Source organism: Schistocerca cancellata, chromosome 4 (assembly GCF_023864275.1).
Source record: "Schistocerca cancellata isolate TAMUIC-IGC-003103 chromosome 4, iqSchCanc2.1, whole genome shotgun sequence".
Taxonomy (NCBI): Eukaryota; Metazoa; Arthropoda; class Insecta; order Orthoptera; family Acrididae; genus Schistocerca; species Schistocerca cancellata.
Genome location: NC_064629.1, coordinates 517336186 through 517363841, shown reverse-complemented (window position 1 = coordinate 517363841; position 27656 = coordinate 517336186). Strand labels below are relative to the sequence as shown.

Here is a 27656-nt window from a genome sequence, read left to right as displayed (position 1 = left end):
AAGTTTGGAAATCAATAATGTTCATCTCACCTGTAATTCAGAGCGGCCAGTCTTGGTAATGGTTCACTGAATCTTACGAGCATTGTTAAATCTTTCGGTCTGAGGCGCGGCTCCCCCCATCGGAGGTTCGAGTCCTCCCTCGGACATGGGCGTGTGTGTTGTCCTTAGCGTAAGTTAGCTTAAGTTAGATTAGAGACCGATGACCTCAGCAGTTTGGTCTCATAAGACCTTACCACAAATTTCCAATTTTTGTTAAAACTTTCGAATAGGTTTTCTGTCACACTTTCACGAGTTTCATTCTGGCGCCTATTTGGTACTTCGTGTAAATCTTTCTATAATTCATGTTCAGATTTTATAAAACGAAACTGGCTTTGCTCACAGTTTAAGTTCAATAGTTTTCTCCCTCCTTCGATAAGTCAAAAAATTTACAGGCCTTTCTTTGTCGCAGAAATCTATTACTGTACATGTTTTCCTTGGCCTCGCAAGAGAGTCTATTTTTCTTCTGAAGTTTAGTTAGCACAACGGTCATTGTTTGAACCAATATTTATGGAATTGTCCGAGTTACTTCCTGCTTCTTATAATGTTTCCAAAATTTCTAACCAGGCCAGGGTGGCCGAGCCGTTCTAGGCGCTACAGTCTGGAACCGCGCGACCGCTACGGTCGCAGGTTCGAATCCTGCCTTGGGCATGGATGTGTGTGCTGTCGTTAGGTTAGTTAGGTTTAAGTAGTTCTAAGTTCTAGGGGACTGATAACGTCAGAAGTTAAGTCCCATAGTGCTCAGAGCCATCTGATTTCGATTGTATAACACGTTCTTCATATCTTATACTTGCAAGATTGAAGACATTAATTGGATTACATATTTCTGTGAAACTCTGGAACGTGCACAGAGACATATGCTACCCGCAAGCATATGCCAAGAAATCGCAAAGAAGATAAATTCAGTTTTATCTCCATTGTTTACACTTAACGATACCGCAAAAGCAACTGCTAATTATTATGGATATTAAATAAGTTGCAAATTCTAGCGAACAGCAACTGTGAATAACTGTGTCTGATAAACTATCAACGGAACCTGGATGCGCTTCACAAATTACGGTACTGTTGTGCCGTGTTACCTGTTTACCGATGCGCCGTCAGTCAAAGATATGCGTCCGTCCTGTAGCGCATGGGCTGTATACTTACTACAGCCACAGCAGGTGCACACAATTATCCAGCGCCAGGAGAACTTGGTTCAAATGGCTCTGAGCACTATGGGACTTAACTTCTGAGGTCATCAGTCCCCTAGAACTACTTAAACCTAACTAACCTAAGGACATCACACACATCCATGCCCGAGGCAGAATTCGAACCTGCCACCGTAGCGGTCGCACGGTTCCAGACGGTAGCGCCTAGAACCGCTCGTCCACCCTGGCCGGTGCCTGGAGAACTAGGAATTTGGTGAATTTCAAGAAAAAAATACTTGTAGTTTGTCTTAGCAACTAAAATTTTGACATTGTGTTTCTTTCGGTGTATTCTTCCTGTATGTAAAATTTCAGGTCACGTTTCGACATGTTGGTTTGGATAGTCCCCTTGTAAGTGCATTAGAGGCGAATTAAGGGACAAATTATGTTCTCGTGGTGTAACAGAGTGGAAGGTAGAAGGGCGAGCAAAGGCAGTCGCCAAATTGACGTCATGCACTTCCCTCCTTTATAGGTCTGCTAACCGAAGAGCGAGCAGACGATTTCACACTCTATCTACCCTACTATGCCACAAGAAGCAACTACAAGGTGATTTACGAAGCTATACCGACCCTCCGCAGTGCACCATATGTACTGACACATTTTAAACAAAGTGCAATAACACATAAAACACAGATACATGTTGTTAATAAAACTAAAGCGAGAAACGCATATGGAGAGAAGATACGTAAATCTCTGCACACTGTTCTACAATGATAGTGAGGAAATTGATTCCTGGTCATCCTCTATGGCAGCTGTAGCATTCTTCCAGAAAAGGCAACTTCCTCCATCACGAGCACTGCTCGTTTTTCATTTTTCAGCCAGACTATACCTCCTCATCATTTCTTATCCAGTTCTCTTATGTCCGTAAACAAAATAACTTAACTGAGCTCGTGTTTATATAGTAGAGTCATTTCCATTTTATTAAGTGAGTACTTATTTGCAGTTAAATGGGCTATTATGTAAAAAAAGTGCAACAGCTGTAGCTGTCAACTGCCTACTACACTAAAGAGCCTGTTTCAAGCGTAACATGCTGTGAATGTGTATTCGACAATGTCGATTTAATTGTCTCCACTATCACTGGCTGGAATACTTTCGCCAGAAGGAGGGGTACCAAAAATGCATCACCCCAGCTTAGCTCTCTCAATCTCTGAAGAGATGTCTCCCGCTGCAACAGAAGGAGGTCACCTATGTGTTATGGAACGTCAGCTACTCCTTCTTAAGTCAAGCATTATATTACAGCAGATAGAAAGATATGCTGTGGATGTGTGGTAAGAGGTTCCACTCACTGCAGCCCACTCTACCAGCGCCAGCAATTCCTGAATCGAAGAGATTTATGCAGTCTGCTAGCAACACAATTAATTGTGAAAGAAGTGCAGTAACTTTTTGGTTATTCATTAATTCACCATCAAGTGACTATATTACAATCACACAGCTCTACAATATGCTGTTACCGTTAGACAACGGCAAGGTGCCACATTTACCAATCCAATCCCTTTCCCACCAACACTACAAAGTACGCTGACAACATCACGCTTACGAATTTTACACTTCTGAGTCATTGTCGACAATAACGTATTCTAGATAAAAGCCCACTTAAGGGGAGTCGTAAGCAAAATTTGCAATACTTGGGAAAAAAAAGCTTATAAAGCCATAATTTTTCACGACAGTGGCACCAAATTTGGCACAGTTATTAAGAAACGTTATATGCATACGCACATTAGTTTTAATGCTTAATCACGTTACACATTTTTAATTAGAAAAACAATTTAATTTTTGTCAGCAAAGTGAATACAAATGTTTCTTTTTTGAAAACTCCATCTGAACTAAATTAATGAACTTTTATACAAAGTCTGATATACCATTATTACAAATACCTGTGGAACTGAATTTTGATATCTTCTTTTACTGGATTTTTACAGCTCTCCAAATATCTATGAAAAATGAATCCACACATTTCAGAGATTTTCTCTTACATAAATGCCTTATTATTGTATTAAATGAGGACTCCTTCCACCGAATGTTTCGCTAAGCATTGACTAGTTACTTGCTAAATTTAAGTACTCTAACGTCAGTGGTTTGCGAGGGAAAGTATATAAACTTTCCAAAATGTACGTTGCGAGAAGTCTGAATCAAAGATTTGACAGTGTTTATATTAGGTCTTACCTTATCTGGGTGAACTAGTCCAATCCATACGCATACTGCTCTTTATCTTCAAGCAGTCTTTTCTTTACTTGTCTTCTTTCGTTAACCTAGGTGGCAACGATGTCAGCTTCAGCAGTTCTGCCGGCCGGAGTGACCGATCGGTTCTAGGCGCTACAGTCTGGAGCCGCGCGACCGCTACGGTCGCATATTCGAATCCTGCCTTGGGCATGGATGTGTGCGATGTCCTTAGGTTAGTTAGGTTTAAATAGTTCTAAGTTCTAGGGGACTGATGACCTCATAAGTTAAGTCCCATAGTGCTCAGAGCCATTTGAACCATTTTTCAGCAGTTCTCCTCTTATCGATTTCCTCAATATCGATAGTGTGAACGTTCTGGATCAAATCATAGCCTCTGTGGAGTCTCTAGTCTACAAGATAAACACAGTAAAAAACTAAACAACCATCATATGCTGAAATTTCAGCAGCGGTTGTGGAGAGAAGTGTTATCTTGGGACATCGCTTCCATATCGGAGAGTTGTAACTTTCATTACGATATTGAGATTTCCCATTCACACACTTTTGTAGAAGTCTTAGCTCAAACTTTCACTGCATTTTCATTCCATAAAACTGGAAGAAAATACCGCATGATTATAAAACATAAGGAAATATAGTGCAAAAAGGCCAGGCTCCGTGCAAGCTTTCTTTAATTATTATTTTTGTCACACTTATAAGCGAAATTGGAACCTAATATTCAGGAATTGTAATTTCAGTACCTTGTAGTAAATGAAGATCCCATAAAACATGTTTCAGAATTTTGGCCGCTTTCATGTATGTCCCGCTTTAACAACTGTAAATAAATACAAACACGAGCTGAGCCATTTTACTTGCGCACATAAAAGAACTGGACAGGAAATCCCAGGGAGGTATAGTCTGTCTGGAAAATGAAAAGCGACCAGCACTCGTGGTGGGGGACGTAGCCTTTCCTGGAAGAACGCGTCAACTCCCGTACAGTATGGCTAGGAATCAATTTCCTCTCTAGTAGTGTAGAATAGTGTTCAGAGCTTTACGTAGAATCTGTCTAGATGAGCCTCTTGCGTTAGTATAATTAGTAACTCTTATCTCTATTCCATTTAGTGTTAATGAACTTTGTAATAACATACCTCACCCCACTCCCCCCTCCCCCCTCCCTAGTGCCCTGACCACCTATCGTACACCACTGATTCATAAGGCACACTACGGAGGGCCGGTATAACTTTCTAAATCAGTAGTTGCGTCTTGTGTCGCTGTAGGATAGACAGTATGGAATCCGCTGCTTGCTCTCCAGTTTTCAGACCTATGAAGGAGGGAAGTGGATGACGACAGCCCGGCGACTACTTTACCTCGCGCTTCTACGTTTCTATTCTCGACCTCGCACCCCACCACAATGTTACACCTGAAGAACACTATTTGCTCTTAATACCGTTCTACTGCACTTAGACGTGGTAAATACATTTGATATTTGTACTTAACCCACTTCATTTAACAGTGAACATTGATTTCACGCCATTAAAACGCTGTTTTAATAATTTGCATTTTTTTTTCTATCCCATGCAACACAGCACTATTAGTCCTATAAAAAAATTAATAGAACTTTCGTTGCTGGAAATTTAAACTAGTTTTATTTGGCACTGGAAACATTTTCCTTTTCGAATTATTCAAGAAAAACATAGAAAAGTAACCTTTAAAGCTCCCCTCCCTCCGACGCTCACGTCTCACGAGTGGAGATTTCAGTATTATCTTGATGATGCCCGCCCGGCTAGCCACGCGGTCTTACGCGCTGCTTCCTGCCGGTCCCCAGCACGAATTCGCCCGGCGGATTAGTGTCGAGGTCCGCTGTGCCGGTTTTTTTAAGGCGGTTTTCCATCTGCCTCGGCGAATGCGGGCCGGTTCCCTTATTCCGCCTCAGTCACACTGTGTCGGAAATTGCTGGGCAAACATCGTTTCCACGTACACACACACCACCATTACTCTACCACGCAAACATTTGAGGTTACACACGCCTGGTATGAGACGTTCCCAGGGGGCTCCACTGGGGGCCGAACCGGAAAATAACCCTGGGTTCGGCGTGGGGCGGCGGTGAGGTGGGTGGACTGCTGTGGCCTGTTGTGGGGTTGTGAACTACTGAGGGCTACGGCGGGACAAAGCCTCTCTTTCGTTTCTAGGTCCCCAGTACAATACAATTATCTTGATAATACTCCCTCCTACTAGTGTACAAAAATTTGCGAGTACATTTTTTTTAACTTACTTTTCCGTCGCTGACTGAGCTAAGTGCAATACAGCAGCGATTCTGTGTGCCACGGATTTGACAAGGCCTCGGTTCATTTCCCGAGGTCTCTGACACCAGATTTACATGCACAAGTCACGCAGGTCCCGTAAATTATAGGCCAGTTGTTTTTGAGCGCAGAGTTGGTGCTCTATAGCGTTCATATATGTTCCATCGTGTTCAGATCAGGTGAATCTGGCGCAAAGATGTCAATGTGTGTTCACTATGATGTTTCTCAAGCCACTGTAGCACGAGTGTGGCCTTGTGACACGTACAGTTATCCCACTGGAAGATGCCATCGCCGTCAGGTACGACATCAAGCGTGAAGAGATTCAGGTGGCCCGCAGTAAGTAGATGTAGCCCTTGAAAGCGCAGGCCCATCCCCCAAAGAATAATAGTGCTCCCTACAGCCTGCATCCATAGAGCGATGAACATTTCGAGCAGCCGTTGGCCTAGATGTGGCGTATCCGGACACGACCATCGACTTGGTGACAACAATCGTGACTCATTCGATCAGGTGACACTTTTCCATTGACACACGGTCTAGTCTTGACGAGCCCATCACCACATAAAACTCAGTTGACGATATCGTTGGGTCAGCATGAGAACAGGTGGAGGTCATATGCTACAGAGCTCAATGTATGCTGAATGGTGTGCTCCGAAACAATTGTGTCTGCTCCAGCATTGTACTTTGTCGTCAGATCTTCCACACATTGTCACCTATGCTTCTCTGCCTCCAACCTCCACGCCCTGTGATAAGGTGCGGACGTCCAACACTGGGTCGCCTACTCGTGGTTTCACTGTCCTTCAACCATTTAGTCAATGTCGCTTATGTCGGTGGATTGCCCCATTTGCGACCCGTATGATCGCTAGAACCATTCCCCATTCGTCTCGATACTTATTAGCAGACATTAATATAGGACAAATTTACCCATCGCCTTTGTGGTGGCTTGAACTCTGCTTCTGATGCCTTCACTGAGGTGTCCAAATGTCTGTGGAGGAACAGCAGCCCATTCTTCCTCAAGAGCCGAAACCAGAGAAGAAAATGTTGCTGGACGCTGGGGTCTGGAGCGAAGCTGACCTACTAACTCAGTGGTTCTGAATCTGGGGTAACTGCCCCTCATGAGTAAAATGAAATTTTCTGAGCGATAAAAACTAAACGATTCGATTCTGTTTCAGTCACGAAACTAAATTATTTTCAAAAGATCATTACTATTACGACAGTTTTTTAAGACGCTAATATTGATTGTATACAGAGTGACAATTATTTAACTATATGAAATACAGTCGTCGTAACTGCTGAACGGTTTACGTTAGGACGTTCAAACTACACGGTTGGCCGCGGGGCATGATGAGGATTATTGTATTGCGTATTAAACTTCGGATCTAGAAACGACGGAGAGGCTTCGTCCTGCCATAGCCCTCAGTGGTTCACAACCCCACAACAGTCCACAGCAGTCCACCCACCCCATCGCAGCCGCCGCACACCGAACCCAGGGTTATTATGCGGTTCGGCCCCCAGTGCCCCTCCCCAGGAACGTCTCATACCAGACGAGTATAACCCCAAATATTTGCGTGGTAGAGTAATTACGGTGTACGCATACGTGGAGACAGTGTTTGCATAGCAATCGCTGACATAGTGTAACTGAAGTGGAATAAGGGGAACCAGCCCGCATTCGCCGAGGCAGATGGAAAACCGCCTTAAAAACCATCCACAGGCTGGCCGGCACTCCGGATCTCGACACTAATCCGCCGGGCGGATTCGTGCTGGGGACCGGCACGGCTTCCCGCTCGGGAAGCAGAGCGTTAGACCACGCGGCTAGCCGGGCGGGCATGATGGGGATTAGTATGCGCATGCATGGTTTGGTTTAGCGACAAAGCCCACTTTCATTTGGATGGGTTCAAATGGTTCAAATGGCTCTGAGCACTATAGGACTCAACTGCTGTGGTCATAAGTCCCCTAGAACTTAGAACTACTTAAACCTAACTAACCTAAGGACAGCACACAACACCCAGCCATCACGAGGCAGAGAAAATCCCTGACCCCGCCGGGAATCGAATCCGGGAACCCGGCCGTGGGAAGCGAGAACGCTACCGCACGACCACGAGATGCGGGCTTGGATGGGTTCGTCAGTAAACAAAACTGGCGCATTTGGAGGACTGAGAATCCGCATTTCGTGATCGAGAAGCCTCTTCACACCCAACGGGTGATTGTGTGGTGTGCATTGTCCAGTACGGAATGATTGGTACGGTATTCCTTGACGGTACGGTGACTACCGAACGGTACGTGAAAATTTTGGAAAATAATTTCATCCCCATTATCCAAAGTGACCCCGATTTCGACAAGATGTGGTTCATGCAAGACGGAGCTCAACCTCATAGAAGCAGGAGAGTATTTGATGTCCTAGAGGAGCACATTTGGGGACAGCATTCTGGTTCTGCGGGACCCAGAGGCCACTGGCATGGGCCTCGATTCGCCACCATATCCTCCGTGTCTGAACACATGCGACTCCTTTCTGTGGAGCTATATCTAAAACAAGCTGTACCGCAATAGCCCCAAAACTATTGCTGAGCTTAAAACAGCAACTCAGGAGGTCATCGACAGCATGAATGTTCCGACACTTCAGCGGGTCATGCAGAATTTCGTTATTCATCTGCGCCACGTCATCGACAGTGATGTCAGGCATATCTAACATGTCATAACCTAAATCCGAATACATGTTATGACTTTTACATATTTAATAAAGTGTGTGCACGCCGTAGTTTGTAACTAATTTACGTTTTTTTCATATAGTTCAATAATTGTCACTGTGAAAGTTATCAATAATTATTTTTTCTCAATTAGTAGTGTTAATGCGGTTGTGGTTACAGGTTCCTCAGATAGTCCACCCACTATACACATAAGTTCTGCTTTGTCCCTTACATAGCTGATAATAAAAGTATATCTCAAGAAAATGTCTTCTCTACATAACAAATGCTAAACATCTCAAGAAAATGTCTTCTCCAAGTTGTAGATAACACCTGCAGTAGTTCATAAATTGATTCTTTACTCGCTTTGAAACAGATAAATGAATTAATTGACAGCACGACGCAGTGGTAACTACATAAGGGCTACTAAGGTGCTGTACACAGTATTATTATTATTATTATTATTATTATTATTATTATTAGAGTGGTTAGACACAAAGCATTAACAGCCTCAGGCCGTTCAGTTCAGAAGTAAGAAATTCAGCGATCAACTGATTTATAAACAGTAAGTATAGTGCACATATCTGAACGTGTTTGATATGAAATGGGGGTTCAGAGTGCAGGTCAAGCAAGTGCCGCATTAGTGAGGAGTAATGCAGAGGAAGTATGTTTTGTAACAAGTGTGTTCCTTCACTGTGGATAGTTAGCTTTCTTACCTGAGGAGGAGTTGTGGGTAGCGCTTGTGATGCACCATGAATTGCTTCATCACTCATTCTAACAGACGACACACAACACACACACATGCCCAATAAAAATGTTTCAAGTAAAGTCCTACATTCTGCAGTTTAGTTAGGCACTAAATTTGGTGACAATGGAGATGGGCAGACGGCAGGGGAATGGGGTGGAAAGGGAGGCACTAGCTAATGTCTGATTGGCCTCAGGGGTAATAGTCTAAGAAAGGTTTGAAACCACTTTTTCGTTAGGTTCAGGTCGACACTCTAGACAAGCCAGTCCATTTCAGGAATGTTATTGTCCACAAACCATTGCCTCATAGATGGTGCTTTATGACAGAGTGCATTGTCATACTTACACAATCAGTCGTCGTCTCCAAACTGTTCCTCTACTGTATGCATAACACATATACGAGGATGGTTTGAAAAGTTCTCGGAACGGAATAGAAAAAAGTACCTACATCACTGAAACGTTTATTTTTCAGCGTAGTCTCCTTGAGGATTAATGCACTTGGTCTACATCTACATCTACATTTATACTCCGCAAGCCACCTAACGGTGTGTGGCGGAGGGCACTTTACATGCCACTGTCATTACCTCCCTTTCCTGTTCCAGTCGCGTATGGTTCGCGGGAAGAACGGCTGCCGGAAATCCTCCGTGCGCACCCGAATCTCTCTAATTTTACATTCGTGATCTCCTCGGGAGGTATAAGTAGGGGGAAGCAATATATTCGATACCTCATCCAGAAACGCACCCTCTCGAAACCTGGACAGCAAGCTACACCGCGATGCAGAGCGCCTCTCTTGCAGAGTCTGCCACTTGAGTTTGTTAAACATCTCCGTAACGCTATCACGGTTACCAAATAACCCTGTGACGAAACGCGCCGCTCTTCTTTGGATCTTCTCTATCTCCTCCGTCAACCCGATCTGGTACGGATCCCACACTGATGAGCAATACTCAAGTATAGGTCGAACGAGTGTTTTGTAAGTCACCTCCTTTGTTGATGGACTACATTTTCTAAGGACTCTCCCAATGAATCTCAACCTAGCACCCGCCTTACCAACAATTAATTTTATATAATCATTCCACTTCAAATCGTTCCGCACGCATACTCCCAGATATTTTACAGAAGTAACTGCTACCAGTGTTTGTTCCTCTATCATATAATCATACAATAAAGGATCCTTCTTTCTATGTATTCGCAATACATTACATTTGTCTATGTCAAGGATCAGTTGCCACTCCCTGCACCAAGTGCCTATCCAATGCAGATCTTCCTGCATTTCGCTACAATTTTCTAATGCTGCAACTTCTCTGTATACTATAGCATCATCCGCGAAAAGCCACATGGAACTTCCGACACTATCTACTAGGTCAATTATATACATTGTGAAAAGCAATGGTCCCATAACACTCCCCTGTGGCACGCTAGAGGTTACTTTAACGTCTGTAGACGTCTCCCCATTGAGAAAAACATGCTGTGTTCTGTTTGCTAAAAACTCTTCAATCCAGCCACACGGCTGGTCTGATATTTGGTAGGCTCTTACTTTGTTTATCAGGCGACAGTGCGGAACTGTATCGAACGCCTTCCGGAAGTCAAGGAAAATGGCAAATACCTGGGAGCCTGTATTTAATATTTTCTGGGTCTCATGAACAAATAAAGCGAGTTGGGTCTCACACGATCGCTGTTTCCGGAATCCATGTTGATTCCTGCAGAGTAGATTCTGGGTTTCCAGAAATGACATGATACGCGAGCAAAAAACGTGTTCTAAAATTCTACAACAGATCGATGTCACTGATATAGGCCTATAGCTTTGCGCATCTGCTCGACGACCCTTCTTGAAAACTGGGACTACCTGTGCTTTTTTCCAATCATTTGGAATGCTGTTAATGTGTTCATATCCTCGACATTTAGCGCCTTATTAAGCGCAATAAGGAGACCACACTCTAAGCACGAAAAACACTTCCATACCGTAACACCTCCTCCAACGTTCTTCAATAGTGGCACTTCACATGATGGCAGATAACGTTCGCCAGACCCAAATCCTTCCATCGGGTCCCCAGAGGGTATAGCGTGATTCCTCACTCCAAATAACTCGTTACCAGTTTGCTCCTTACACCACCTGAAGCGTCGTTTCGCATTGACTACAGAGCTGCTCGACCATTGTACTCCACTCTTTTCTCGCTCTCTGCGCATGGTCATAGCATTGCTGGTAGCAGTTTTCAATTCAAGAGTGATTCCTTCCACTGATTTCATGTGATTTTTACAACCACTCTCCAGAACGCTCGGCACTCCCTGTCTGTCAGCACGTGAGGTCTGACTGGCCTTTATTTAGCTGTGGCTGTTCATTCGCGTTACCACTCCAGGCTCCAAGTCACTGAACTCTTCCGACCGACACATTCTGCTGTTACTGCTTCTCTACTGAAAACGCAACTCTCCCCTCCAGCTTATATATTGACGGGTTCGTCTCTCGTGATATCTAGTGGTCAATACCGCATTACATAAGGCAGTCCGGATACTTCTGATCAGATAGCGTCTTTTCCTTACCAAATCACGTGCCCACAACGCCACCAGGAGACATTCGGTTTCGTGGTTGGCTCTTCAATGTATATACCGAGTACGGTGTACACCACTCGGCATGGAGTAACAGTTTAGGATTCTAACTGGAAAATGAGGCAATCTTACTGTTCCTTGGAAAATAATTACTGCGACTTTAATATAAATTATCTCAAAATCATCTTAAAGGGGGTTGGTGTTAGATCTAAGTTAACTGGTTAACTTCATAGAAAGTCGTTCCATAGATGAATTACTACCGAAAACGTCGATTTTTTTCTATACACATGAATAAAAGTCATTATAATGCTCTTCGTTGGTTAAAAGAAAGCGCTACTTGTAATTGGGGTACATGATGTCTCGTGTTTGAAGTGACGCAGTACACCTAAAACTTTGACAAAATCAAATCGCTTGACGTTCCGAATTATGGCAGCCAAGCGAATCTGAGTCGACACTTCGAGACCTACATGCGTACTCCGCAAGCCACTTGACGGCGTGTGGTGGAAAGTACATAGTGTACTTAAATTTTATTGTCCTCTTCCTGTTCCACTCGCGGTTGGTACAAGAGGAGGACGATTCTCGTCGGTACTCCAGTGTCTAAGCCCGAATATCACTGAGTTTTCTCCCATGATCATTGCATTATCTGAATTTAGAGGATAGCTCTCCACATTGTATAATATTTTTGTTTTATGTCATCTTGTTAGAGTTTGATGAGTATTTCCGTTACGCTCTTGGGCTGACTAAACAGCTGCATCTGTGTGGTAATTCATTTACGTGAAAAGATAACAAAGATTATCTTAAATTCCGTGACGCTATTTTGCATTAAAAGCTTGTTAAATAGTAAATGCTAGTTATTGAAAATCTCTCTAAAGGATTTCCCAGTAAACAATTCTTTCACGCTCAAGATCTTTACCAATATGCGATTCCACCAAGTTAATACAGAGAAGTAATTTTAATAAAATTTCATTAAATGGTTCAAATGGCTCTGAGCACTATGGGACTTAACTGCTGTGGTCATCAGTCCCTTAGAACTTAGAACTACTTAAACCTAACTAACCTAAGGACATCACACACATCCATGCCCGAGGAAGGATTCGAACCTGCGACCGTAGCGGTCACGCGGTTCCAGACTGTAGCGCCTAGAGCCGCACGGCCACTCCGGCCGGCATTTCATTAAAGATGTCCAAATTTTTGTAGTTGTTTCCCCCTACTTCAAAAGACACCTCATCTCTTTTCATTATAGTTTTTTTTTTTCAAGAGTAACCGCTCACATGCGTAAAGGATCAAATTATATTTAAATTTTTGATCTCGTGCCTATTCTACGTACATACTGTAGTTATTGTGTACTAGAACAAATGGTGCAGATGAATAACACAGGATCTGCATCGGCCCACCAATGTATGCCTTACCTTCGACTGTTTAAATTTAAAATTTTCTCGTTTCTCAACTCAAGTGCGCAGAAGAATCATCATACGCTACTTAAAATGCACATACCGAGGAAGGTGGCGCATTGGTTAGCACACTGGACTCGCATTCAGAAGGACGACGCGACGGTTGAAACCCACGTCCACCCATCCTGATTTAGGTTTTCTGTGATTTCTCCAAATCGCTTCAGGAAAATGCCGTGGTGGTTCCTTTGAAAGGGCACTGACGACTTCCTTCCCCATTCTTCCCTAATGCGATGGGACCGATGACCTCGCTCTATGGACCCCTCCCGCCGAATCAACCGAACATTTCCTGAGAAAAATAAAACCCATAAACAAGGGGTATGCAATGTAAGTAATAGTTTTTTTCGAACTGTATGGAAAACCTTAAGTAAGCAGTCACCAACAGTGCAATATGAAATATACATCGAAATCTGATTGTTTTGCTCGACTGGAACAGGAAACGCATGTCTCATTCGACTAACTAATTGAAATCGGTGTGCTCGCCAGCCTACATGTTGTTTTAGGCAGTTTTCCACATCCCATTAAGGAATTCCTGGCTGGTACCCAAATCGTGCCTCAGTTACACAATTCACAAACACTCAGAAAACTTTCCGTAACTTTCACACACATTCCGCGACAGGAAAGAGCATCCGGCCACCCCTTGAATTAACCACTCTACATCCGTTAATACCCATGCTGATACGGGACAAAGTAAATGTACTGAGATCCAAGTTCTGATTGGCTAAGTATGGGTTTCACAAACTTTGGTGTCAACCTTTGAGTACAGTACCTACTCATAAATTTTTAAAAAGAAGACGAGAAACAGGTCGGCAGTTCCTGACATGTGTGAATTCTCTCTCGGTATAAAGAAGCCCAGCAATTATATATTTCACTCGGTCTGGGAACGTGTGCTCAATTAATTATGCTTTTCTCGTATGGCAAACAACATTATGTATTTGGGACCACAACCTTGTATTGTCTAATTGAAGATATCATCAACTCCGTAGGGACTTTGCTCTTTATAATCTTGATGATTTTTCCTATTTAGCAAGAGACATTTGCTTTCCTCGGTGTACTCATACGTTTTCTTTTCCTAACTATTTGCACAATTTTAGCCACCTGATTTTAAAAACCAATTGTTAAAAATATTTGTCAAACACGATTTTATAACAGTCCTATACTTTTTAAGAGAAATACAAGGGCGTGCAAAAATTATGGACGAGAGAACCTTTCGCACGATGTCTCGCTGCCGAGTAACATAGCTCAATGAAACGTGGATCATACATGGGAAGACATGCTACAGTATAGTTGAGAAGGTAACCGAAAGAAATATGGAACGAGACGAACAGAAACGACGCTTTCGTTCAAAGTACTAAAGTCACCGTGATTTATGATGGTCCCTTGGACAATACAAAAGCCGCGACATGATTCTTAAGAGGTTCTGTGACCACCACCACCAGCTGTAGCTCGTGCCTTGCAACGTGCTGCCACGCTGGTCACAAGGCTGATGAGTTCTTGTGGTAGGACGTTCCTTTCCTCCACAACAACTGAATGGTCGCTGGTGCATGTGGACGTGTTGCGATACGTCTGCCCAAGGAGTCCTACACGTGCTCGATGGGATTTAAGTCGGGAGAACGGACAGGTCAGTCCATTCGCCGAATATCCTCTCGTTCAAAGAGCTCCTCCACCTGCGCCGTTCGATGAGATGGTGCACTAGCAACCATAAATACGAAGTCAGGGCCAAATTCATCCCTGAAAAGATACACATGGGAAAAGTAGTAAAGTCTCACAATAACGTTGACCAGTGAGTGTTTCGTGTTCAAAAATTTGAAGGTCATTACGCCCTTGCAACAGTCTGCCTCCCCACTCCATTAGCGCTGGACCACCAAAACGATCATGTTCGACAATGTTCCTGGATGCATTACGTGTTTCCACCTCTCGTCATATGAGGTACGTCCAGCATTCTCGAATATGATCGTTTTGGTGGTCCAGGTGTAATAGGTGTGGGAGGTAGCATGGTGTGTAGCATGCATATAATGACTTCCAAATCTTTGAACACGGCACACTCACCGATCGACGTTGTTGCGACGCTGTGCTCCTTTCCTATATGCGTCTTGTCAGTGGTGCATTTGGCCCTGACTACATTCTTATGGATGACATTGAGGGACAGTATCGAATATTGCAGGTAGAGGAGCTCGTGGAACGAGAGGATGTTCGGCGAATGGACTGGCCTCCCCGTTCCTCCAACTTAAATCTTATCAATCACGCGTGATATGTGTTGAGGAGACGTGTTGCAGTATATGCACACGCACCAATGACGATCCAGCAGTCGTCAGCCGCGCTGGTGGAGGAATGGACCGCACTATCACAAGAACTCTTCACCAACTTTGTGGCTAGCATGGGAGCGCGTTGCAGAGCATTCACTGCTGTCCGTGGTGATCACAGACTCTATTAAGAACCATTTCCCATCTTTTGTAAAGTCGCGATGACTTAAGTGTAATTATTCTATTTCCTTAAAAGTGTCACTTCTATTCGTCTCGTTGCGTATTTCTCGAGCTATGTTACTCAGCAATGACGCATTATGCCAAAGTTACTGTTGTCCTTAAGTTTTGCACACTAGTGCAGTTTAATCCTCAGTTGTTTCTTCGGCTGTCTTTCTCTTAACAATATTTAATACTTATCTTTCCTTAGTGGCTGACTGCCAATTTCAGATAAGATGTCACAATCTTAGATCCTTTTATTTCGTTTCTTAATGCGTTACACCTCTTTTTAAAAAACTCATTACCCACTGACGATTTGGTAGATATCTCTATTTCATTTTGAAGACACTATGGTACTTGTATTGGAGCAATCTTTCTTTGATTACTTCATGGTACTTCGTGTGTGGTGAGCGATAGAGAGTAACCCTGGACAATAGCATCTTGCAAAGATGACTTCCAACTGTATTGTATTGTATGTTAACCGGGGGCCTAGAAACGACGGAGAGGCTCCGTCCCCGCCGCAGCCGCAGTGGTCCACAACCCCACGACGACTACCGCAGTCCACTTCACCCCTTCGCCGCCCCACACCGAACCACTCTTTCAGGGTTATTGTGCGGTTCGGCCCCCGCCGATATAGTGTAGCTGAGGCGGAATAAGGGGAACCAGCCCGCATTCGCCGAGGCAGATGGAAAACCGCCTAAAAACCATTCAGAGTCTGGCCGGCTCACCAGACCTCGACGCAAGTCCGCCGGGCACATTCGTGCCGGGGACCAGGCGCTCCTTCCCAATCCGGAAAGCCGTGCTTTAGACCACACGGCTAACCGGGAGGTCACTTCCAACTGTACACATTCTGTAATGGTGAAAACAACAGTTGCAGATGTATTAAAACGATCCTAAAAGTAAGATCGGTTAGAGTACCGTCTCCATCGTGAACGTCTTCGTATTTTTACATACCGAGACCAAACAGCGATTACAAAAAAATGTTATCTAGATAAAATTTATTACAGACAGAACAGTAGCTCAATTGGAAATGATATTGAATAAATATGTCTATGGAAGAAACCAGAACTTATGAAGACGTATCCTAAGATAAGGTACTCAAGTTCCGTAGTGGCAATGGAAGCTAGACTTTGCGAGACCACTGCACTTCAGACTATTCGCAAGATGCTGCGTTAGACTGATTTTCACTGTTGTACGCTTCTGCAAAAGTCCTTCGTGAATACCATTTGCAAGATGAAAATATTGAAGTTCGCAAAGCAGAATTCTCAGACAGCTACCGTGCGTCGCAAACGTAAGATATTTTCGGATGAGGAGAAGTTCAACGTGGTCGAATCTGAAAGATGGTCGTACACCTAAAGGAAACAAAAAATCTCAGTTGGATCCCAATTACATGCAGGCCGATGTAAAATACGGAATTTTTAAGTATAATAGATTGGATTATATGTAAGCTACTAACATTGGAAGCGAAGTATTTATAGACGGTTAACTGAACACCCAAAGATAATTGGTCATTTAGAGACGCAAATTTGAAAAATTGCTTCACAACCAGTGACAGCAATGCTCTTGAGCCTGCAGAAAACTTCTGTAGCTCTCTAAGGCTTTTCGTAGACGACGCAGTTTTGTCCACTGAGGTGACATCGTCAGAAAATTGTTAATAACTGTAGAACTCTAAAAGATAAGCGACTAGTGAAAACATTAGCCGCTGACACTCAACATAAGCAAAAGCAATGTATCACGCATGAATTGACGAAATATCCCAGATTGTTTGAATGAGTTATCGCCGCCAATTTACATTTTTTTTTTTCAAACTGATTTCAGGGAAAGCTCATTTCACCAGAAACAACGGTGTCTAATAATAACATAAACAGGACATTTATCTGACTTCTTTACAAAATCACAGAATACAAAACGCGACTGTACGAGATAATTAACCTACGAAATGCATTAGAGTGTCTGCAACACTACAATGAAAAATCACATATTTTTTATATATAATCAGAAACAGTCTATAAACTTTGTAAGGGCATTGCAGGGTAGAGTGTGCTGAGAAACAATTATTAAGAAAAAAATTCGATACGTTGCGCCGTTTCCAAGTTAATTAGCATTGAAATAGCCAGTCAAGCCGTTACGTGGGCAAATTCCAACGGCCCGCCAAAGGCTGTGCCGCCAAACGTGTGTTCCGTTTGCATTTCTAAAACGAACAAGAGATCGATACAAATATTGGACATGGGACGATATTAAGGATCGAACACGAGCCAAAAGCTGAGAAGTCTCGTGCACTGTCATCTACGCTATGAGAGCTGAGCGGAGTGGCCGCACGGTTTGAGGCGCCATGTCACGGACCGGGCGGCCCCTCCCGCCGGTGGTAGGAGTCATCCCTCTGGCATGGGTGTGTGTGTTGTTCTTAGTATAAGTTAGTTTAAGTAGTGTGTAAGTCTACGGACCGATGACCTCTGCAGTTTGGTCCCATAGGAATTCACGCACATTTGATCATATGAGAACAACTGACACTAATTATATGTGGCTGGCGCTGGAATTTGTGCGCGCAACGGCCTGATTGGCTAACTTCAACGCTAATTACCCCGGAAACGACGCAACGTATAGAATTTTTTCTTAATAACTATTTCTCAGTGCAACCTACCCTGCAACACCCTTCCAAGCTTTTCAGACTATTTCTGACCACACTGTATACGAGGGAGGGTCGAAAAGTTTCTAGTCTAACAAACAAAGAGTGACAGAAATTTCATAATACCAATTTATTTTTCAATATAATACCCGTTACACTAATATACTTGCGGGCATGCTCAGATAACTTCGGCAAACCATTCAAATAAAAGGTCTTTGATTTCGAGTTCAACCACGCCTTCACAGCATCAATCAGTGCATCACCATTGTCAAATCGTCGTCCTTTGAGGTCATTTTTTAGGTTTGGGAAAAGAAAAAAGTCTGATGGAGCCAAATTTGGAGAATATGGCGGATGACGTAACAATTCTAACCCGCAATCACGTGCGCCGGTGCATTATCCTCATGCAAAAGAACTCAGCGCGCCAATTTTCCTTCCATTTTTTTCTTTCTCTCTTCTCTCAAACGGCGCAGGGGCATGAAATAGTATGATGCATTGATAGTTACGCCTTTTTGCAAGTAATCCACCATAATTATCCCTTCCGCATCCAAGAAGACAGATGCCATCACCTTACCGGCTGATTTTTGCAGCCTGAATTTTTTTGGGATTGGGGATGAAGGATGTTTCCATTGTTGTGACTGTTATTGTCACATGATCAGAGTCGTGAACCACGTTTCGTCCATTGTCACATACCTTGCAAGAAAGCCGTCTTCATCCGCTCCAAATTGGCGGACGATTTCTTCACAACACTGCAACCTCTCCCGTCTCGGATCTGCATTCAATTCTTTCGGAACCCACCGAGATGAAACGTTCCACATTCCAAAAATATCCAGTGTCATGAGCACGCCTATGGGAGATTCACTGTGCTGCAATGCTGCAATGTTGTCCGACGATCCTACAAAATCGTATCGTGAACTGCAGTCTCTGTTTCGTCAGTGGCAACGGTGACAGGCCTTCCGCTCCTTGGGGCATCTTCCTCACTCGTTCTTCCATGTTTGAAGTCGGACACCCAGTTTTTCACTGTTCCACAACACGGAGCACTGTCCTTAAGTGTATTCCGCATGTCCTCCGCAATTTACTTGGTAGTCATTCCCTTCAAATGAAGATATTCAATCACAGAATGGTTCTTGATTCTCTAGATATTCGTCATTTTGCTTACACTTAGGTATACAACGTATCCTAGCGGCAAAACTAACGAAGCAGTAGCCGCGAAATTTGACTTGTAAGTGCACAAAGCGTCACTATAAAAGTAGGTGGTGTTGTTTGTGCGAGACATTACAGTAAATATCTCGGGCAAAAACTTTTCTATCATTCCTCACATATACATAATGAAACATAAGAAAAAATCCGTAAATTTTAACGTTCCCGTTCACAAAGATGGATGAAATTGCAAATACACTGCCTGACAAAATAGTGAAATAGCCAGGATACGAGAAAGACACGAAATAAACTTTACAGGTTCATCAGTGACTACAAAACTGTGTCAACTTTACAAAGAACTTGGCAGCATGAGCCGACATAGCAGTCAGTATGACGTTGCATCCTTCTGGCCTGGATGCAAGCACAGATTAAGTTAGGAAGGGTGTCATAAAGCCGTTGCATGCTCTTCTGAGGCAAGCTGTCCCACATACATTTTGACTAGTCCTTGATATCCTGAATGCTGGCACTGGAACGTACACTACTGGCCATAAAAATTGCTACACCACGAAGATGACGTGCTACAGACGCGAAATTTAACCGACAGGAAGAAGATGCTGTGATATGCAAATGATTAGCTTTTCAGAGAATTCACACAAGGTTGGCGCCGGTGGCGACACCTGCAACGTGCTGACATGAGGAAAGTTTCCAACCGATTTCTCATACACAAACAGCAGTTGACCGGCGTTGTCTGGTGAAACGTTGTTGTGATGCCTCGGGGAAGGAGGAGAAATGCGTACCATCACGTTTCCGACTTTGATAAAGGTCGGATTGTAGCCTATCGCGATTGCGGCTTATCGTATCGCGACATTGCTGCTCGCATTGGTCGAGATCCAATGACTGTTAGCAGAATATGGAATCGGTGCGTTCAGGAGGGTAATACGGAACGCCGTGCTGGATCCCAACGGCCTCGTATCACTAGCAGTCGAGATGACAGGGCATCTTATCCGGATGGCTGTAACGGATCGTGCAGCCACGTCTCGATCCCTGAGTCAACAGATGAGAACGTTTGCAAGACAACAACCATCTGCACGTACAGTTCGACGACGTTTGCAGTAACATGGACTATCAGCTCTGAGACCATGGCTGCGGTTATCCTTGACGCTGCATCACAGACAGGAGCGCCTGCGATGGTGTACTCAACGACGAACCTGGGTGCACGAATGACAAAACGTCATCATGATGGTCGCATCCGTGTTTGGCGACATCGCGGTGAACGCACATTGGAAACGTGTATTCGTCATCGCCATAATGGCGTATCATCCGGCGTGATGGTATGGGTTTGCCATTGGTTACACGTCTCGGTCACCTCTTGTTCACATTGACGGTACTTTGAACAGTGGACGCTACATTTCAGATGTGTTACGACCCGTGGCTCTACTCTTCAAATGTCTCTGAGCACTATGGGACTTAACTTCTGATGTCATCAGTCCCCTAGAACTTAGAACTACTTAAACTTAACTAACCTAAGGACATCACACACACCAAAGCCCGAGGCAAGATTCGAACCTGCGACCGTAGCGGTCGCGCGGTTCCAGACTGTAGCGCCTCTACCTTCATTCGATCCCTGCGAAACCCTACATTTCAGCAGGATAATGCACGACCGCATGTTGCAGGTCCTGTACGGGCCTTTCTGGACTGCTGCCCTGGCCAGCACATTCTCCAGATCTCTCACCAATTGAAAACTTCTGGTCAATGGTGGCCGAGCAACTGGCTCGTCACAATACGCCAGTCACTACTCTTGATGAACTGTGGTATCGTGTTGAAGCTGCGTGGGCAGCTGTACCTGTACACACCATCCAAGCTCTGTTTGACTCAATGCCCAGGCGTATCAAGGCCGTTATTACAGTCAGAGGTGGTTGTTCTGGGTACTGATTTATCAGGATCTACGCACCCAAATTGTGTGAAAATGTAATCACATGTCAGTTCTAGTATAATATATTTGTCCAATGAATACCCGTTTATCATCTGCACTTCTTCTTGGTGTAGGAATTTTAATGGCCAGTAGTGTAATTGACATCTGCGCTTGTAACACACATGTTCTATCAAAGACAAATCTGAGAACGTCCTGGCACCTGTCAATATCTCAACATCACTCAGACAGTTCATAGAGTCACGTGCCGTGTACGGACTAGCAGTGTCATGTTGAAAAATGGCACCACAATACTGTTGCATGAGAGGTAACACGAGAACACATGATGTACTTCACGTACAGTTGTGCCGTTAGAGTTCCCTCAGTCAGAACCAGCCGTGACCTGCATTTATACCCGATTGTTTTCCATACCATGACGCCAAGAATAACACCGCCGAACTTCTGCAAAACGCTGGGAGAATGGAACCTCCCCCCAGGTCGTCCTGAGTAGTACGGAACCATGATTCATCGCTGAAAACCTTGTGACACGATTCATCATCAGGCAATGGCTCCCGCTCACGGCACCACCCCAAACTCAGCCGTTTGTGTTGTGGTGTTAACTGCAAGCTACACATGGGATCTTAATTTCATAGTCTAGCTGCTGCCATTCTCCGACCCACGGTGCGGGACAACGCAGAGTATTGCAGAGATTCTGTTACCTTTTCTAGGATATCAGGTGCAGATATGAAAGGGTCAGGGCTTCGTACACAATACGGCAATCCTTCCTTGTAATGGTCAGATGTGGTCAACCGGAACTTTGTCGACGAGTATGCCTGTCCTCACGATCCTATGCAATCGAGCATCGGGCGTTTGTCACATGTAGATTCTCCAAAAATCTGGATATTGCGCGATTCGTCCATCGGGCCAAATCGAGGACGACATAGACGCCCCTTTCAATCTTTCAGGTGCAGATAACGCTGCTCAGATGAATACGCAGCATCTCCGTACCCTTCAAAGTGATCACTCAACATGTGACGCTGTTCACGCCCCTTATAAACTCTCGAGGCCTGCTACCAACACTAAACACGAGCAACACTAACACACTCCGATGGCCGTTATAACTGCAGCATAAAACTGCAACTCTAATCATTTACATACCCGCCGATGGTGTGTACGTGTACTAAGTCACTGATATGTGACCAAGTCTTCTGAATGCTTCACTTTTTTGCAAGGAAGTGTACTTTTGGCAACGGACCTACCGATGGAACAAAGAGCTACCTTAAGAAAAAAATAATCTTTAAATTTTAAAATATTATACAGTGTAATTGTTCTTGGTGACTGTTATTAATCAACGTCTATTGATGTAAATACAGTGCCCTCGTCAATGATGCAGAAATCACAGCTCTTAGAGAGGGTATTAATTTTAGCCAGTGTCTCGTTTTATTAGTATTCGTGTGACCCGCTCTTACACTGTTAACATGACAGAGTGCAGAAAAGTAACACTTCTGATATTTTATTCTTTTCTCAACCTCGGTTGAAGTATTATATGTCAAGCATCGGCAGAGGATTCAGCAAAGTGGGAAAATCGGTCGAGTAATATGCGTGACATCTAATGCCTCAATCGACTTTCCCGCTTATATGTGACGCAAGTTTCAACCCTCTGTCACTAGAGGGCTCCGAATTGTTGCGATTAACATGGCAGTGTGTACGTAACTATGTCAGTGGGTGAGAAACAGCGGACTGTAATCGAGTTTCTAATGGCAGAAAAAGTGGCCCCAATTTAAATCCAGAGAAGAATAAAGACTGTGTACGGAGAATGCCGGAAACGGTGGTGCTAGCTTCAACGTGTGTGACAGAGCTCGGAGTGGACGAATGCGTGCGGCAACCGACGACTCTCATCGGAATCGCGTTGATGAACTCATCGGAGAAAATCGAGGCACCCACCGTGCACACAGTTTTCCGTAGCGCAGTCCTGCAGTGATGACCAGTACACGCTCTTGTGATATGCCACACTTATTTGTGGTATCCGACGATTTTCTCTAACGAGTTCATCAACCCGTTTCCCGTGAGTCTCGTCGGCTGCCGTACGCGGTGTCCAGTCGGAGCTGTGTCGCACACAGAGATTAGTACCACCGTTTCCTTCATTACGAACACGAGCACCCAACGTCACATGTTATTGATGTCTATACAGTTATCACCGTACACAGCTTCCATTCTTGTACGGATTTCTATTGGAAGCACGTTTTCTGCTGTTGTAAACTCAATTACAGCACGCTGTTTCTCACGTTACATACCGCCCTGTTACACGCTACAATCCGGAGCCCTGTGGCGGCAGAGGGTTCCAACTTGCGTCAGCGAAATGGGAAAGTCTGCCGGACCGAGCGAGGTGGCGCAGTGGTTAGCACACTGGACTCGCATTTGGGAGGACGACGGTTCCATCCCGCGTCCGACCATCCTGATTTAGGTTTTCCGTGATTTCCCTAAATCGCTCCAGGCAAATGCCGGGATGGTTCCTTTGAAAGGGCACGGCCGACTTCCTTCCTAGTCCTTCCCTAATTCGATGAGACCGATGACCTCGCTGTTTGGTCTCCTCCCCCAAACAACCCAACCCATCCCAAAGTCTGCCGAGTAGTATACATGACATGTAATGCCTCAATCGATACTGAGAACGGAATAAAAATTTCAGAGGCTTTACTTTTCAGCAAGGCCACGTAGTAACAACTCCTTTTCTCGAGAGCACCGAGTTTAGAAGCCAAAAGTGCCATGGAATCACCCAATACCATGTACCTTTTATGTTCTGGTCCTCGTCCACAGGCATTGCCCATTCTGTTTTTGCTTCGTTGGTGAGTGTACCATGAAAATTATTCTATGGTAGAGGCATGTCAGTGGGAAGTAGACGCTACTCGATTCTCGCTAGTTGCATTCGTTCATTGCCCCCATGCCCGCAACACCAACATGTCCCGATACCCTTGATCGGTATGACAAGAGTCTTGAATACAGGTGGGCAACGGGCGGCCAGCTGGCCGGATCTGACTCGGGATTGGTTTCAGTCCAGCCTGCGGGAGTAATTCGTGGAAGACAGGGACAAAGCGAGGAGCTGCAGAATTTTGCAACTGAAGTTTTTAAGGCAGCTATTGTCAAATACCGTAAGTAAAGAAACAATGTTCACGACGCGTAAATAAATATAAACTTTTGAAGATGGGGTGAACATGAAATGAATGTATTGTTGATGTGGCTTTTTGAGAAAGAGGTGCCATTCATATCGCTGCGTTTTGCAATAAATATTAACGTAACGGACGCTATAGTTTTGCCTTTATGTGATAGGAGCGCTGCTGTCGAGTCGCGTCGTGTGAAGAGATGACCTGTTTGCTTAACAAAGAATGTGAATCAGGCCTGCGGTTCAGCAAAGGCTGACCATGCCTGGTCTAGAGTTACCTATTCCTAGAGATTTGTGGTGGAACGACTACATAAATGTAGCTGTGAACACAGTAGAGTCCACACTCACATTTCTTGAAGGAATCCTAAGGATGTGTAAATCAGGTACTCGTGAAGTCATTTACAAAACACTCGTTCTACTGATTCTTGAGAATTACCCATCTACAGGGGACACTTACTAGGTAGGATTAGAGAAGACATAGAAGAGCCAAAGATGAACGGCGTTTAGTAAGCACGAGAGTGCCACAGAAATTCTCAACGAATTGCGGTGGGGTACGCTACATGGAAGACAAATGCATTGTACAGAGCCTTGCTCACAACATTTTGGGATCTCACGTTCCAAAACGAGTGACGCATTAGGTCCCACAACATACATTTCGCGAATGACTGGGATCGTAAAATTAGATGTCGAATTACACACTATATTGCGGCTGCTGGAGCAGACGAGATTTGTTGTACTTGCTAAATTCCTCGTCTGCTGCGACTTCCTGAGTGCACGTAAGTCTCTACAACACTTGTACCCAGCAGATATAGTAGTCCACGATGTCCAGGATGGCCTTCTTTATCCATAAAGGCTAGGAAAGATGTCCTTCTGCTGCGTTCCAGGGTATTAAAAAAGGGAACCGAAATGGTGGATGTGGCAGCGAAAGAAGCGTGATGCGATCCTCAGATATTTCAGTGTGCCTTCCCACGACATGTAATCACATAAATGTTGAGGTACAGAAACATGCATAGGTGGGAGGAAGAGTGACTGGAAGTGACGGACAATAAGCTACGCATAGTAAAGTCAACAAAGCGCTATGACGTACCTCTATCCAGCCACGCAGAGGGGATGAGAGCCTTCTTATTCGTCCTCTTAAAGGACACAGCCCTATGACGTATGGTTTCTTGCTCCAATGAAAAGACCTTCCAATTTGTGGTGCTTGTGGCCTAGGGATCTCAGAGGCCCATATTTTAGTAGACTGTGTTTCGTATTCAGACAAGAAGGCAGCAGCTCATTTGCCCACGGATCTGCCATCTGTTTTAACTGACAATGAAACGCATGTGGTACGACTTTTAATGTTTTGTGAAGTGTCCGAAGTGCTTCCGAAGGTTTTAGTGTTTCATTACGATGACTGGCTCATCCATGTTTTTTGTATGTAATCAGCCAGTCATATTTTCCTGTGTAACTGGCGGTTTTAGAACAGCTGCCCACTTTAACGATCCCATAGTAGATGAGAGTTAGTGTGAACGTGCTAATTATCGTGAATGAGGTTGTGAGAGCGTTTTTGTTAAGTGCGCAAGACTTACTCTTCTTGGTATTATGACTTTTTAACAACATTTATTCGTATTAATATTTGTAAGGGCTCTGATAACCTCGCTGTTAAGAGCCCGTTGGCCACAAACGAACACTCAGTAAAATTAGAGTGGTTTGGGCTTGTACGAAAGGGCACCGACAGCCCTTCTTTATTCGAACCATCTGCAAACGGAAGAGGAAAGGGGCAAATTAATCTTGTACGATACGTGACCTCTGCCTCACATCATACAAATGCATACCGAGTACAGATATATGTAGGGGCTTCTGAAATTAAGTTGCACTTTATTATGGCAGGCCAAGTAACTTTTATTGAACGCACTCCAGAGTGACACAATACGTGACAATATTTTCCAACATAGTTACCAAGTCTTTGTAACAACGGTCCCGACTTTCTACCACTCTTTCAATTCCTCGATGATAGAAATCCACTTCTTGGTTACGAAGCCATTCGAGAACGGCTGTGCGAACGTCCTCATCGTTGGAAAATTTATTTCCCCCAGATGTTCTTTTAGTTTGCCAAAAAGATCGAAACCGCGTGGTGGAAGATCTGGATTGTATGACGGATCAGCACCTCCCATTTCTGTACGGCCTTGGTCAGATGGTTGGCAACGTTTCACTATGGCTGGGTCCATTGCTTCATATGCCGTCAGAATATCACAATGACTATTTAGACTATTTGCCACAAGAATAGTACTGTCGCACGTACTTCAACTGTGGAGTACGTTTCCAGTTGTTGCGCCATTTCACTCCCATTTTGTTATGCACCTGTTATCCGTACTGCAGCACAACTGTCTCTGCAGTAAAGGCAGAACATGAACTCGATACGATACGATATTGAAGTGCCTGTGTTGCTCTGATTTACGATGGAAAGTCCCTTTCGACATGCATGCATGTCCAGAGGAACTTTGCATCGTAAATCGGAATAACACAGGCAATGCAATATCGTATTTATCCGCCGACACCGGGCAAGCGACTTGCACGGGAGTATACATAGTGGATGTACGAGTATAGTTGTAGACACGTGTTGTATGAAAGGAGAGACGGTCAGTACTCCCCTAGGCAACGATGGAACACATATAAGGTTGAGGCACCGCTGAGTAATCAGCGCTTGACCCATCTAAAAGCCGGCACGGTAGCTCAGCGTGTTCGGTCAGAGGGTTTAGCCATCAGCCATCCTCTTGTAATGAAAACACTGAGTCAACGGATCAACGAACAACCAGAACAAGTGTCATAGGACGTCCGCCACGAACAACGCCAACGAACAACATAGCACAAAATGAGATTTAAAAAAAAAAAAAAAAAAAAAAAAAAAGAGGGTTAGTTGCACTCTGTAGGAAAAGAAATGAGTTAATCGATCAACGACGAACTTCAACGGGTGTCTTACGACGTCCGCCCTGAGCAGATGCAACCAACGAAAGAGAACAAAATGAGATTTAAAAAAATGGCAAGGCGACCGCTCGCGCTAAGCGGGTAGTCCGGGTTCGAGTTCCGGCCCCGCACAAATTTTCCTTTTCGTCATTCCATTCTACAGCTGATGGTTGTCCACCCTTTTCGTCATTCCATTCTACAGCTGATGGTTGTCCACCCTTTTCGTCATTCCATTCTACAGCTGATGGTTGTCCATATTCGTAATTGCGAATACATTTAATGTAAAACATGAATTCTCTTCTGACAATGCTCTACTCTTGCTGCGCTATGATCTCAGTGTGAG

General features: G+C 44.2%; 1 protein-coding gene and 1 non-coding gene across 3 annotated transcripts in view; both read left to right on the top strand.

The window, feature by feature from the left end:
• The window catches only part of LOC126184570 (sodium- and chloride-dependent GABA transporter 1), a 382301-nt gene that overhangs the window by 88720 nt on the left and 265925 nt on the right, over positions 1-27656 (top strand). The gene's annotated exons all lie outside the window — the stretch shown is intronic.
• On the top strand, positions 26967-27064 carry LOC126186591 (U6atac minor spliceosomal RNA). Its single transcript, XR_007537656.1, has one exon. It is a non-coding gene; the product is annotated as a U6atac minor spliceosomal RNA (small nuclear RNA).